The following is a 12,500-nucleotide window of genomic DNA, read 5'->3' on the forward strand; positions in this document are numbered from 1 at the left end:
AAAATCCACCGGATGGCAACGGAGAGCCGCTCTCCCCGGCTCGTCCACAAGGCGGCGCCACTTCCAGGAGACCCAGGGGGGCGAGCCTGAGGCGGCAGGCTGGCCCAGGGTTCCAGGAGAGAGGGAGAGATTGTCCCAGGCGGCTGGGAGAGCCAGGCCTACCCAGGGCTACCCGAGCCTGGGTAATGCCGGAGGCTCAGTCCCTAGCAGGTGGCAGGCTGCATTCTGCTAAGTGTCTACCAAGAGGGCACCACTTCCAGGCAACCCAGGGGGCTAAGCCTGAGGCGGCAGGCAGGCCCAGGGTTCCAGGAGAGAGGGAGAGATTGTCCCAGGCGGCTGGGAAAGCCAGGCCTACCCAGGGCTACCCGAGCCTGGGTAACGCCGGAGGCTAAGTCCCTAGCAGGTGGAAGGCTGCAATCTGCTAAAAATCCACCGGATGGCAACGGAGAGGCGCGCTCCCCGGCTTGTCCACAAGGCGGCGCCAGCATTCAGGTTGCAGGCTGCATTCTGCTAAAATTCCACCGGATGGCAACGGAGAGCCGCTCTCCCCGGCTCGTCCACAAGGCGGCGCCACTTCCAGGAGACCCAGGGGGGCGAGCCTGAGGCGGCAGGCTGGCCCAGGGTTCCAGGAGAGAGGGAGAGATTGTCCCCGGCGGCTGGGAGAGCCAGGCCGACTCAGGGCTCCATAAGCCCGGTAGAAGCTGAAGATTAAGCCCCCAGTCTACCAGCTACCCTCCCTGGAGCTCAGCTTAGGGAGAAGTCTCATTTAGCTGGATAAGTCACATTCGGGCGGACAAGTCACATTTGCCAGCATAAGTCACATTTGGGAGGACAAGTCACATTTCCCAGCATAAGTCACATTTGGGAGGACAAGTCACATTTGCCAGCATAAGTCACATTTGCCAGCATAAGTCACATTTGCCAGCATAAGTCACATTTGCCAGCATAAGTCACATTTGCCAGCATAAGTCACATTTGCCAGCATAAGTCACATTTGCCAGCATAAGTCACATTTGCCAGCATAAGTCACATTTGCCAGCATAAGTCACATTTGCCAGCATAAGTCACATTTGCCAGCATAAGTCACATTTGCCAGCATAAGTCACATTTGCCAGCATAAGTCACATTTGCCAGCATAAGTCACATTTGCCAGCATAAGTCACATTTGCCAGCATAAGTCACATTTGCCAGCATAAGTCACATTTGCCAGCATAAGTCACATTTCCAAGCATAAGTCACATTTCCAAGCATAAGTCACATTTCCAAGCATAAGTCACATTTCCAAGCATAAGTCACAGTTGGACTTAATAGTCGGGCCCAGAGAGATTCCCATGAGTGCTATCTCTGGCAGTGGGCTTAATAGTCGGCCCCGGAGGGTCGGCGGTGGGGCTTAATAGTCGGGCCCGGAGAGACTTCCAGGGACGGCCGTTTGTCAGGGGGCTTAATGGCGGGGTCCGATCGGCCTCCCGTGGAAGCCTGCCTGGGGGAGCGGTGAGGACTCTTGAGGGCCAGCGGAAGGAAGAGGTGGTGCTGTATTTGACCCCGGCTGCCGGGAGATGGGGAGCTGGAGGGTTGCCCCGAGGCGGGGTCTGCAGGGAGAACCGGGTTCCGGAGCGGGCGGGCCTAGGGGAGGCAAGCCGGGCCGGGGCTCACCCTCCTGGGCAGGGTCCGAGGGGAGCTTCCCCCTGAGAGAACTTCCACTTCCGTAGACACTTTGACAAAAAAACCCCCAAAAAACCGGAGCCCCCGAGGAGGCCTTCCTGCGGCGAGCGCCAGGCCGGGCTGGGGCTACCCAAGCCTGGGTAAAGCCAGAGGCTAAGTCCCTAACAGGTGGAAGGCTGCATTCTGCTAAGTGTCTACCAGAGGGCGACACTTCCAGGAGACCCAGGGGGCTAAGCCTGAGGCGGCAGGCTGGCCCAGGGTTCCAGGAGAGAGGGAGAGACCGTCCCAGGCGGCTGGGAGAGCCAGGCCTACCCAGGGCTACCCGAGCCTGGGTACATGCCGGAGGCTAAGTCCCTAGCAGGTGGAAGGCTGCATTCTGCTAAGTGTCTACCAGAGGGCGACACTTCCAGGAGACCCAGGGGGCTAAGCCTGAGGCGGCAGGCTGGCCCAGGGTTCCAGGAGAGAGGGAGAGACCGTCCCAGGCGGCTGGGAGAGCCAGGCCTACCCAGGGCTACCCGAGCCGGGGTACATGCCGGAGGCTAAGTCCCTAGCAGGTGGAAGGCTGCATTCTGCTAAGTGTCTACCAGAGGGCGACACTTCCAGGAGACCCAGGGGGCTAAGCCTGAGGCGGCAGGCTGGCCCAGGGTTCCAGGAGAGAGGGAGAGACCGTCCCAGGCGGCTGGGAGAGCCAGGCCTACCCAGGGCTACCCGAGCCGGGGTACATGCCGGAGGCTAAGTCCCTAGCAGGTGGAAGGCTGCATTCTGCTAAGTGTCTACCAGAGGGCGACACTTCCAGGAGACCCAGGGGGCTAAGCCTGAGGCGGCAGGCTGGCCATGGGTTCCAGGAGGGAGGGAGAGATCGTCCCGGGCGGCTGGGAAAAAAGCCAGGCCGACCCAGGGCTACCCGAGCCTGGGCAAAGCCAGAGGCTAAGTCCCTAGCAGGTGGCAGGCTGCGTTCTGCTAAGTGTCTTCCAGAGGGAGACACTTCCAGGAGACCCAGGGGGCTAAGCCTGAGGGCGGCAGGCCGGCCATGGGTTCCAGGAGGGAGGGAGAGATTGTCCCAGGCGGCTGGGAAAGCCAGGGCTACCCGAGCCTGGGTAACGCCAGAGACTTAGTCCCTAGCAGCTGGCAGGCTGCAATCTGCTAAAAATCCACCGGATGGCAACGGAGAGCCGCAGTCCCCGGCTCGTCCACAAGGCGGCGCCAGCACTCGGGTTGCAGGCTGCATTCTGTTAAAAATCCACCGGATGGCAACGTAGAGCCGCTCTCCCCGGCTCATCCACAAGGCGGCGCCACTTCCAGGCGACCCAGGGGGCTAAGCCTGAGGTGGGAGGCCGGCCCAGGGTTCCAGGAGAGAGGGAGAGATCGTCCCGGGCGGCTGGGAAAAAAGCCAGGCCGACCCAGGGCTACCCAAGCCTGGGTAAAGCCAGAGGCTAAGTCCCTAGCAGGTGGCAGGCTGCGTTCTGCTAAGTGTCTTCCAGAGGGAGACACTTCCAGGAGACCCAGGGGGCTAAGCCTGAGGCGGCAGGCTGGCCCAGGGTTCCAGGAGAGAGGGAGAGACCGTCCCAGGCGGCTGGGAGAGCCAGGCCTACCCAGGGCTACCCGAGCCGGGGTACATGCCGGAGGCTAAGTCCCTAGCAGGTGGAAGGCTGCATTCTGCTAAGTGTCTACCAGAGGGCGACACTTCCAGGAGACCCAGGGGGCTAAGCCTGAGGCGGCAGGCTGGCCCAGGGTTCCAGGAGAGAGGGAGAGACCGTCCCAGGCGGCTGGGAGAGCCAGGCCTACCCAGGGCTACCCGAGCCTGGGTACATGCCGGAGGCTAAGTCCCTAACAGGTGGAAGGCTGCGTTCTGCTAAGTGTCTACCAGAGGGCGACACTTCCAGGAGACCCAGGGGGCTAAGCCTGAGGCGGCAGGCTGGCCATGGGTTCCAGGAGGGAGGGAGAGATGGTCCCAGGCGGCTGGGAAAGCCAGGCCTACCCGAGCCTGGGTAATGCCAGAGGCTAAGTCCCTAGCAGGTGGAAGGCTGCAATCTGCTAAAAATCCACCGGATGGCAACGGAGAGCCGCAGTCCCCGGCTCGTCCACAAGGCGGCGCCAGCACTCGGGTTGCAGGCTGCATTCTGCTAAAAATCCACCGGATGGCAACGGAGAGCCGCTCTCCCCCGCTTGTCCACAAGGCGGCGCCACTTCCAGGCGACCCAGGGGGCTAAGCCTGAGGGCGGCAGGCCGGCCCAGGGTTCCAGGAGAGAGGGAGAGATCGTCCCAGGCGGCTGGGACAGCCAGGCCGACCCGAGCCTGGGTAATGCCAGAGGCTAAGTCCCTAGCAGGTGGAAGGCTGCAATCTGCTAAGTGTCTACCAAGAGGGCACCACTTCCAGGCAACCCAGGGGGCTAAGCCTGAGGCGGCAGGCTGGCCCAGGGTTCCAGGAGAGAGGGAGAGATCGTCCCAGGCGGCTGGGAAAAAAGCCAGGCCGACCCAGGGCTACCCTAGCCTGGGTAAAGCCAGAGGCTAAGTCCCTAGCAGGCGGCAGGCTGCGTTCTGCTAAGTGACTTCCAGAGGGAGACACTTCCAGGAGACCCAGGGGGCTAAGCCTGAGGGCGGCAGGCCGGCCCAGGGTTCCAGGAGAGAGGGAGAGTTCGTCCCAGGCGGCTGGGAAAAAAGCCAGGCCTACCCAGGGCTACCCGAGCCTGGGTACATGCCGGAGGCTAAGTCCCTAGCAGGTGGAAGGCTGCAATCTGCTAAAAATCCACCGGATGGCAACGGAGAGCCGCGGTCCCCGGCTCGTCCACAAGGCGGCGCCAGCACTCGGGTTGCAGGCTGCATTCTGCTAAAAATCCACCGGATGGCAACGGAGAGCCGCTCTCCCCCGCTTGTCCACAAGGCGGCGCCACTTCCAGGCGACCCAGGGGGCTAAGCCTGAGGGCGGCAGGCCGGCCCAGGGTTCCAGGAGAGAGGGAGAGATCGTCCCAGGCGGCTGGGAAAGCCAGGCCTACCCAGGGCTACCCGAGCCTGGGTACATGCCGGAGGCTGAGTCCCTTGCAGGTGGAAGGCTGCAATCTGCTAAAAATCCACCGGATGGCAACGGAGAGCCGCAGTCCCCGGCTCGTCCACAAGGCGGCGCCAGCACTCGGGTTGCAGGCTGCATTCTGCTAAAAGTCCACCGGATGGCAACGTAGAGCCGCTCTCCCCCGCTTGTCCACAAGGCGGCGCCACTTCCAGGCGACCCAGGGGGCTAAGCCTGAGGGCGGCAGGCCGGCCCAGGGTTCCAGGAGAGAGGGAGAGATGGTCCCAGGCGGCTGGGAAAGCCAAGCCTACCCAGGGCTACCCGAGCCTGGGTAGATGCCGGAGGCTAAGTCCCTAGCAGGTGGAAGGCTGCATTCTGCTAAGTGTCTACCAGAGGTAGACGCTTCCAGGAAACCCAGGGGGCTAAGCCTGAGGGCGGCAGGCCGGCCATGGGCTCCAGGAGAGAGGGAGAGATTGTCCCAGGCGGCTGGGAAAGCCAGGCCTACCCAGGGCTACCCGAGCCTGGATACATGCCGGAGGCTAAGTCCCTAGCAGGTGGAAGGCTGCATTCTGCTAAAAATCCACCGGATGGCAACGGAGAGCCGCGGTCCCCGGCTCGTCCACAAGGCGGCGCCAGCACTCGGGTTGCAGGCTGCATTCTGCTAAAAATCCACCGGATGGCAACGGAGAGCCGCTCTCCCCCGCTTGTCCACAAGGCGGCGCCACTTCCAGGCGACCCAGGGGGCTAAGCCTGAGGGCGGCAGGCCGGCCCAGGGTTCCAGGAGAGAGGGAGAGATCGTCCCGGGCGGCTGGGAAAAAAGCCAGGCCGACCCAGGGCTACCCTAGCCTGGGTAAAGCCAGAGGCTAAGTCCCTACAGGCGGCAGGCTGCGTTCTGCTAAGTGACTTCCAGAGGGAGACACTTCCAGGAGACCCAGGGGGCTAAGCCTGAGGGCGGCAGGCCGGCCCGGGGTTCCAGGAGAGAGGGAGAGATCGTCCCAGGCGGCTGGGAAAAAAAGCCAGGCCGACCCAGGGCCACCCCAGCCTGGGTAAAGCCAGAGGATAAGTCCCTAGCAGGTGGAAAGCTGCAATTTGCTATGGAAAGCTGCAATTTGCTATGGAAAGCTGCAATTTGCTAAAAATCCACCGGATGGCAACGTAGAGCCGCTCTCCCCGGCTCGTCCACAAGGCGGCGCCACTTCCGGGCGACCCAGGGGGCTAAGCCTGAGGGCGGCAGGCCGGCCCAGGGTTCCAGGAGAGAGGGAGAGATCGTCCCGGGCGGCTGGGAAAAAGCCAGGCCGACCCAGGGCTGCCGTTGCCTGGGTAATGCCGGAGGCCGAGTCCCTAGCAGGTGGCAGGCTGCTAGCGTCTACCAGAGGGCGAGATCCCGCCTCCCCGAGCGGCCGGGGAGAGAGGATTTGCAGGAGCTGACAGGCGCGCACGCAGAAGGGAAATCCCCCTTGGCGGCCGGGGGGAGAGACGATTTGCAGGAGCTGACAGGCGCGCACGCGCGCGCGCAGAAGGGAAAGTCCCCGGGCGGCCGCGGGGAGAGAGGAGAGATGATTGGCAGGAGCTGACAGGCGCGCACGCGCAGAAGGGAAGTCACCCTCGGCGGGCGGCGGGAGAGACGATTTGCAGGAGCTGACAGGCGCGCACGCGCAGAAGGGAGAGTCGTCCCCCCCGGGCCGGGGAGAGAGATGATTGGCAGCCGGCGGAGGTAGCTGCCAGGCGGACCAGAAGGAGAACTGCGGCCGCTCCGAGCAGAAGGGAAATCCCCCGGGCCTCCGGGGAGACGAGCGGCCTCTGGCAGGCGCGGCGAGCCGGCGCCGGCGCCGCCATCCCGGGCGAGGCGACGGGCGCCTCCCGCCCGGCGCATATGGCACTTCCGTCGACACTTAGTCAAATTTTCAACTTTCAAAATTCCTCCGGCGGCCGTGTTTCACTCCGGGGAGCGGCGCCCTCACGCCGGCGGCGGCGCGCCTCGGCCGGCACGAAGGGGTACCACCTCGAGTCGGTGTCGGGGGTCCCGCCGTGGAACCGGGCGTCGGACGGCCCCGGAGGAGGCCTCGGAGCCGAAAAGGCACTACCGGAATGAGGTTGAATTTGACGGCCGGATCCGGGCCGGAGTTCCACAAAGTCGGACACTTTGAGTGGTTGGTCTTCATGTAATGGGACAGGTGACACTCTCTCTGTGACCTACTTTTGAACACCCCCGTCAAGAACCGTGTCCGAGACAGCGTGTGCTGTCAATTAGCTTACCAAAAGTCAGAGTACCAGGGCATCGGACACCCGACTCTGACAAAGTCCCAGTGAACTCTGCTGACAGGCCGCCGACGGCGGATCCCTGCGGGGGGGAGGCAGAGCGAGGGCACCGCCCCCCCCGAGTTGCGAGACAAGCCTCTTTAGGTCGCGTGGCAAGCCTCGGTTTTCAGGCGGGCGCTTCCCGCCGAGCCAATCGGCACTTTTAGACACTTTTGGGGAAAAAAAAAAGAAAAAGTCAAACTTTGAAAAATAAATAACCAACGAAACACGGACCAATGAGAACCGCTTCCGGCTGGTCGCGGAAGGGAGAGATGATTGGCAGGAGCTGCCCTGCGCGCTAGAATGAGAACTGCGGCCGCTCCGAGCAGAAGGGAAATCCCCCGGGCGGGCCAGGGGAGACGAGCGGCCGCTGGCAGGTACGGCGAGAGGGCGCCGGTGCCGCCATCCCGGGCGAGGCGACGGGCGCCCCCCGCTGAGCCGATCGGCTCTTGGACACTTTGGGGAAAAAAATAAAAAATAAAAAAGGCAAACTTTGAAATAAAACCCCACGAAACACGGACCTCGGTGAGATCCCCCGGGCGGCCGGGGAGAGATGATTGGCAGGAGCTGCCAGGCGCGCAGAAGGGAAGTCCCCCTGTGCGGCCGGGGAGAGATGATTGGCAGCAGGCGGAGGCAGCCGCCAGGCGGACCAGAAGGAGAACTGCGGCCGCTCCGAGCAGAAGGGAAATCCCCCGGCGCGGGCCAGGGGAGACGAGCGGCCGCTGGCAGGTACGGCGAGAGGGCGCCGGTGCCGCCATCCCGGGGGAGGCGACGGGCGCCTCCCGCCGAGCCGATCGGCACTTTTAGACACTTTGGGGGAAAAAGACCGACATTTTAATAAACCCCATACAACACGGACCAGTGAGAACTGCAGCCGGCCGGCCGGCCGGCCGGCGCAGAAGGGAGGTCCCCCGGGAGGGCCGGGGGAGAGATGATTGGCAGGCGGAGGTAGCTGCCAGGCGCGCGCAGAAGGGAAGTTCCCCCGGGCGGCCGGGGGGAGAGAGAGAGAGAGATGATTGGCAGCCGGCGGAGGTAGCTGCCAGGCGGACCAGAACGAGAACTGCGGCCGCTCGGAGCGGAAGGGGAAGTCTGAGGCGGCAGGCCGGCCCAGGGTTCATGGAGAGAGGGAGAGATTGTCCCAGGCGGCTGGGAAAAAAGCCAGGCCGACCCAGGGCCACCCCAGCCTGGGTAAAGCCAGAGGATAAGTCCCTAGCAGGCGGCAGGCTGCGTTCTGCTAAGTGTCTACCGAGAGGGCACCACTTCCAGGCAACCCAGGGGGCTAAGCCTGAGGCGGCAGGCTGGCCCAGGGTTCCAGGAGAAGAGGGAGAGATCGTCCCAGGCGGCTGGGAAAGCCAGGCCTACCCAGGGCTACCCGAGCCTGGGCACATGCCGGAGGCTAAGTCCCTAGCAGGTGGAAGGCTGCAATCTGCTAAAAATCCACCGGATGGCAACGGAGAGCCGCAGTCCCCGGCTCGTCCACAAGGCGGCGCCAGCACTCGGGTTGCAGGCTGCATTCTGCTAAAAATCCACCGGATGGCAACGGAGAGCCGCTCTCCCCGGCTCGTCCACAAGGCGGCGCCACTTCCAGGCGACCCAGGGGGCTAAGCCTGAGGCGGCAGGCCGGCCCAGGGTTCCAGGAGAGAGAGGGAGAGATCGTCCCAGGCGGCTGGGAAAGCCAGGCCGACCCAGGGCTACCCGAGCCTGGGTAAAGCCAGAGGCTAAGTCCCTAGCAGGTGGCAGGCTGCATGCTGCCAAGTGTCTACCGAGAGGGCACCACTTCCAGGCGACCCAGGGGGCTAAGCCTGAGGCGGCAGGCTGGCCCAGGGTTCCAGGAGAGAGGGAGAGATTGTCCCAGGCGGCTGGGAAAGCCAGGGCTACCCGAGCCTGGGTACATGCCGGAGGCTGAGTCCCTAGCAGGCGGCAGGCTGAATTCTGCTAAGTGTCTACCAGAGGGCGACACTTCCAGGAGACCCAGGGGGCTAAGCCTGAGGCGGCAGGCTGGCCCAGGGTTCCAGGAGAGAGGGAGAGATTGACCCAGGCGGCTGGGAAAGCCAGGCCTACCCAGGGCCACCCGAGCCTGGGTACATGCCGGAGGCTAAGTCCCTAGCAGGTGGAAGGCTGCAATTTGCTATGGAAAGCTGCAATTTGCTAAAAATCCACCGGATGGCAACGGAGAGCGGCTCTCCCCCGGCTCGTCCACAAGGCGGCGCCACTTCCAGGCGACCCAGGGGGCTAAGCCTGAGGCGGCAGGCCGGCCCAGGGTTCCAGGAGAGAGGGAGAGATTGTCCCAGGCGGCTGGGAAAGCCAGGCCGACCCAGGGCTACCCGAGCCTGGGTAAAGCCAGAGGCTAAGTCCCTAGCAGGTGGCAGGCTGCATTCTGCTAAGTGTCTACCAAGAGGGCACCACTTCCAGGCAACCCAGGGGGCTAAGCCTGAGGCGGCAGGCTGGCCCAGGGTTCCAGGAGAAGAAGGAGAGATCGTCCCAGGCGGCTGGGAAAGCCAGGCCTACCCAGGGCTACCCGAGCCTGGGTACATGCCGGAGGCTAAGTCCCTAGCAGGTGGAAGGCTGCAATTTGCTATGGAAAGCTGCAATTTGCTAAAAATCCACCGGATGGCAACGGAGAGCGGCTCTCCCCGGCTCGTCCACAAGGCGGCGCCACTTCCAGGCGACCCAGGGGGCTAAGCCTGAGGCGGCAGGCCGGCCCAGGGTTCCAGGAGAGAGGGAGAGATTGTCCCAGGCGGCTGGGAAAGCCAGGCCGACCCAGGGCTACCCGAGCCTGGGTAAAGCCAGAGGCTAAGTCCCTAGCAGGTGGCAGGCTGCATTCTGCTAAGTGTCTACCAAGAGGGCACCACTTCCAGGCAACCCAGGGGGCTAAGCCTGAGGCGGCAGGCTGGCCCAGGGTTCCAGGAGAGAGGGAGAGATTTGTCCCAGGCGGCTGGGAAAGCCAGGCCTACCCAGGGCTACCAGAGCCTGGGTACATGCCGGAGGCTAAGTCCCTAGCAGGTGGAAGGCTGCAATTTGCTATGGAAAGCTGCAATTTGCTAAAAATCCACCGGATGGCAACGGAGAGCGGCTCTCCCCAGCTCGTCCACAAGGCGGCGCCACTTCCAGGCGACCCAGGGGGCTAAGCCTGAGGCGGCAGGCCGGCCCAGGGTTCCAGGAGAGAGGGAGAGATTGTCCCAGGCGGCTGGGAAAGCCAGGCCGACCCAGGGCTACCCGAGCCTGGGTAAAGCCAGAGGCTAAGTCCCTAGCAGGTGGCAGGCTGCATTCTGCTAAGTGTCTACCAGAGGGCGACACTTCCAGGAGACCCAGGGGGCTAAGCCTGAGGCGGCAGGCTGGCCCAGGGTTCCAGGAGAGAGGGAGAGACCGTCCCAGGCGGCTGGGAGAGCCAGGCCTACCCAGGGCTACCCGAGCCTGGGTACATGCCGGAGGCTAAGTCCCTAGCAGGTGGAAGGCTGCAATTTGCTATGGAAAGCTGCAATTTGCTAAAAATCCACCGGATGGCAACGGAGAGCGGCTCTCCCCGGCTCGTCCACAAGGCGGCGCCACTTCCAGGCGACCCAGGGGGCTAAGCCTGAGGCGGCAGGCCGGCCCAGGGTTCCAGGAGAGAGGGAGAGATTGTCCCAGGCGGCTGGGAAAGCCAGGCCGACCCAGGGCTACCCGAGCCTGGGTAAAGCCAGAGGCTAAGTCCCTAGCAGGTGGCAGGCTGCATTCTGCTAAGTGTCTACCAAGAGGGCACCACTTCCAGGCGACCCAGGGGGCTAAGCCTGAGGCGGCAGGCTGGCCCAGGGTTCCAGGAGAGAGGGAGAGATTGTCCCAGGCGGCTGGGAAAGCCAGGCCTACCCAGGGCTACCCGAGCCTGGGTACATGCCGGAGGCTAAGTCCCTAGCAGGTGGAAGGCTGCAATTTGCTATGGAAAGCTGCAATTTGCTAAAAATCCACCGGATGGCAACGGAGAGCGGCTCTCCCCGGCTCGTCCACAAGGCGGCGCCACTTCCAGGCGACCCAGGGGGCTAAGCCTGAGGCGGCAGGCCGGCCCAGGGTTCCAGGACAGAGGGAGAGATCGTCCCAGGCGGCTGGGAAAAGCCAGGCCGACCCAGGGCTGCCGGAGCCTGGGTAATGCCAGAGGCCGAGTCCCTAGCAGGTGGCAGGCTGCTAGCGTCTACCAGAGGGCGAGATCCCGCCTCCCCGAGCGGCCGGGGAGAGAGGATTTGCAGGAGCTGACAGGCGCGCAGAAGGGAAATCCGGAGAGATGATTGGCAGCCGGCGGAGGCAGCCGCCAGGCGGACCGGAAGGAGAACTGCGGCCGCTGGGAGCGGAAGGGAAATCCCCCGGGCGTCCGGGGAGACTAGCGGCCGCGGCAGGCGCGGCGACCCGGCGCCGGTGCCGCCATCCCGGGCGAGGCGACGGGCGCCTCCCCGCCGGCGCAGTTGGCACTTCCGTCGACACTTTGCCAAATTTTCAACTTTCAAAATTCCTCCGGCGGCCGTTTTTCACACCGGGGAGCGGCGTCCTCACGCCGGCGGCGGCGCACCTCGGCCGGCAAAAAGGGGTACCTCCTCGAGTCGGTGTCGGGGGTCCCGCCGTGGAACCGGGCGTCGGACGGCCCCGGAGGAGGCCTCGGAGCGGAAAAGGCACTACCGGAATGAGGTTGAATTTGACGGCCGGATCCGGGCCGGAGTTCCACAAAGTCGGACACTTTGAGTGGTTGGTCTTCATGTAATGGGACAGGTGACACTCTCTCTGTGACCTACTTTTGAACACCCCCGTCAAGAACCGTGTCCGAGACAGCGAGTCCTGTCAATTAGCTTACCAAAAGTCAGAGTACCAGGGGATCGGACACCCGACTCTGACAAAGTCCCAGTGAACTCTGCTCACAGGCCGCCGACGGCGGATCCCCGCGGGGGGGAGGCAGAGCGAGGGCACCGCCCCCCCGGGTTGCGTGACAAGCCTCTTCAGGTCGCGTGGCAAGCCGCAGTTTTCAGGCGGGCGCCTCCCGCCGAGCCGATCGGCACTTAGACGCTTTGGGGGAAAAAAAGGTCAAACGCACAAAAAAAACCCCCCATAAAACACGGACCATAAGAGATCCCCCGGGCGGCCGGGGAGAGATGATTGGCAGGAGCTGACAGGCGCGCAGAAGGGAAATCCCCCGAGCGGCCGCTGGCAGGCACGGCGACCCGGCGCCGGTGCCGCCATCCCGGGCGAGGCGACGGGCGCCCCCCGCTGAGCCGATCGGCTCTTAGACACTTTGGGGAAAAAAAAGACAAACTTTGAAATAAAACCCCACGAAACACGGACCTTAACGAGATCCCCCGGGCGGCCGGGGAGAGATGATTGGCAGGAGCTGCCAGGCGCGCAGAAGGGAAATCCCCCTTGGCGGCCGGGGAGAGATGATTGGCAGGAGCTGACAGGCGCGCAGAAGGGAAATCCCCCGGGCGGCCGGGGAGAGATGATTGGCAGCCGGCGGAGGCAGCCGCCAGGCGGACCAGAAGGAGAACTGCGGCCGCTGGGAGCGGAAGGGAAATCCCCCGGGCGT

The sequence above is a fragment of the Leptodactylus fuscus genome, unplaced genomic scaffold (assembly GCF_031893055.1).
Source record: "Leptodactylus fuscus isolate aLepFus1 unplaced genomic scaffold, aLepFus1.hap2 HAP2_SCAFFOLD_697, whole genome shotgun sequence".
NCBI classification, from domain to species: Eukaryota; Metazoa; Chordata; class Amphibia; order Anura; family Leptodactylidae; genus Leptodactylus; species Leptodactylus fuscus.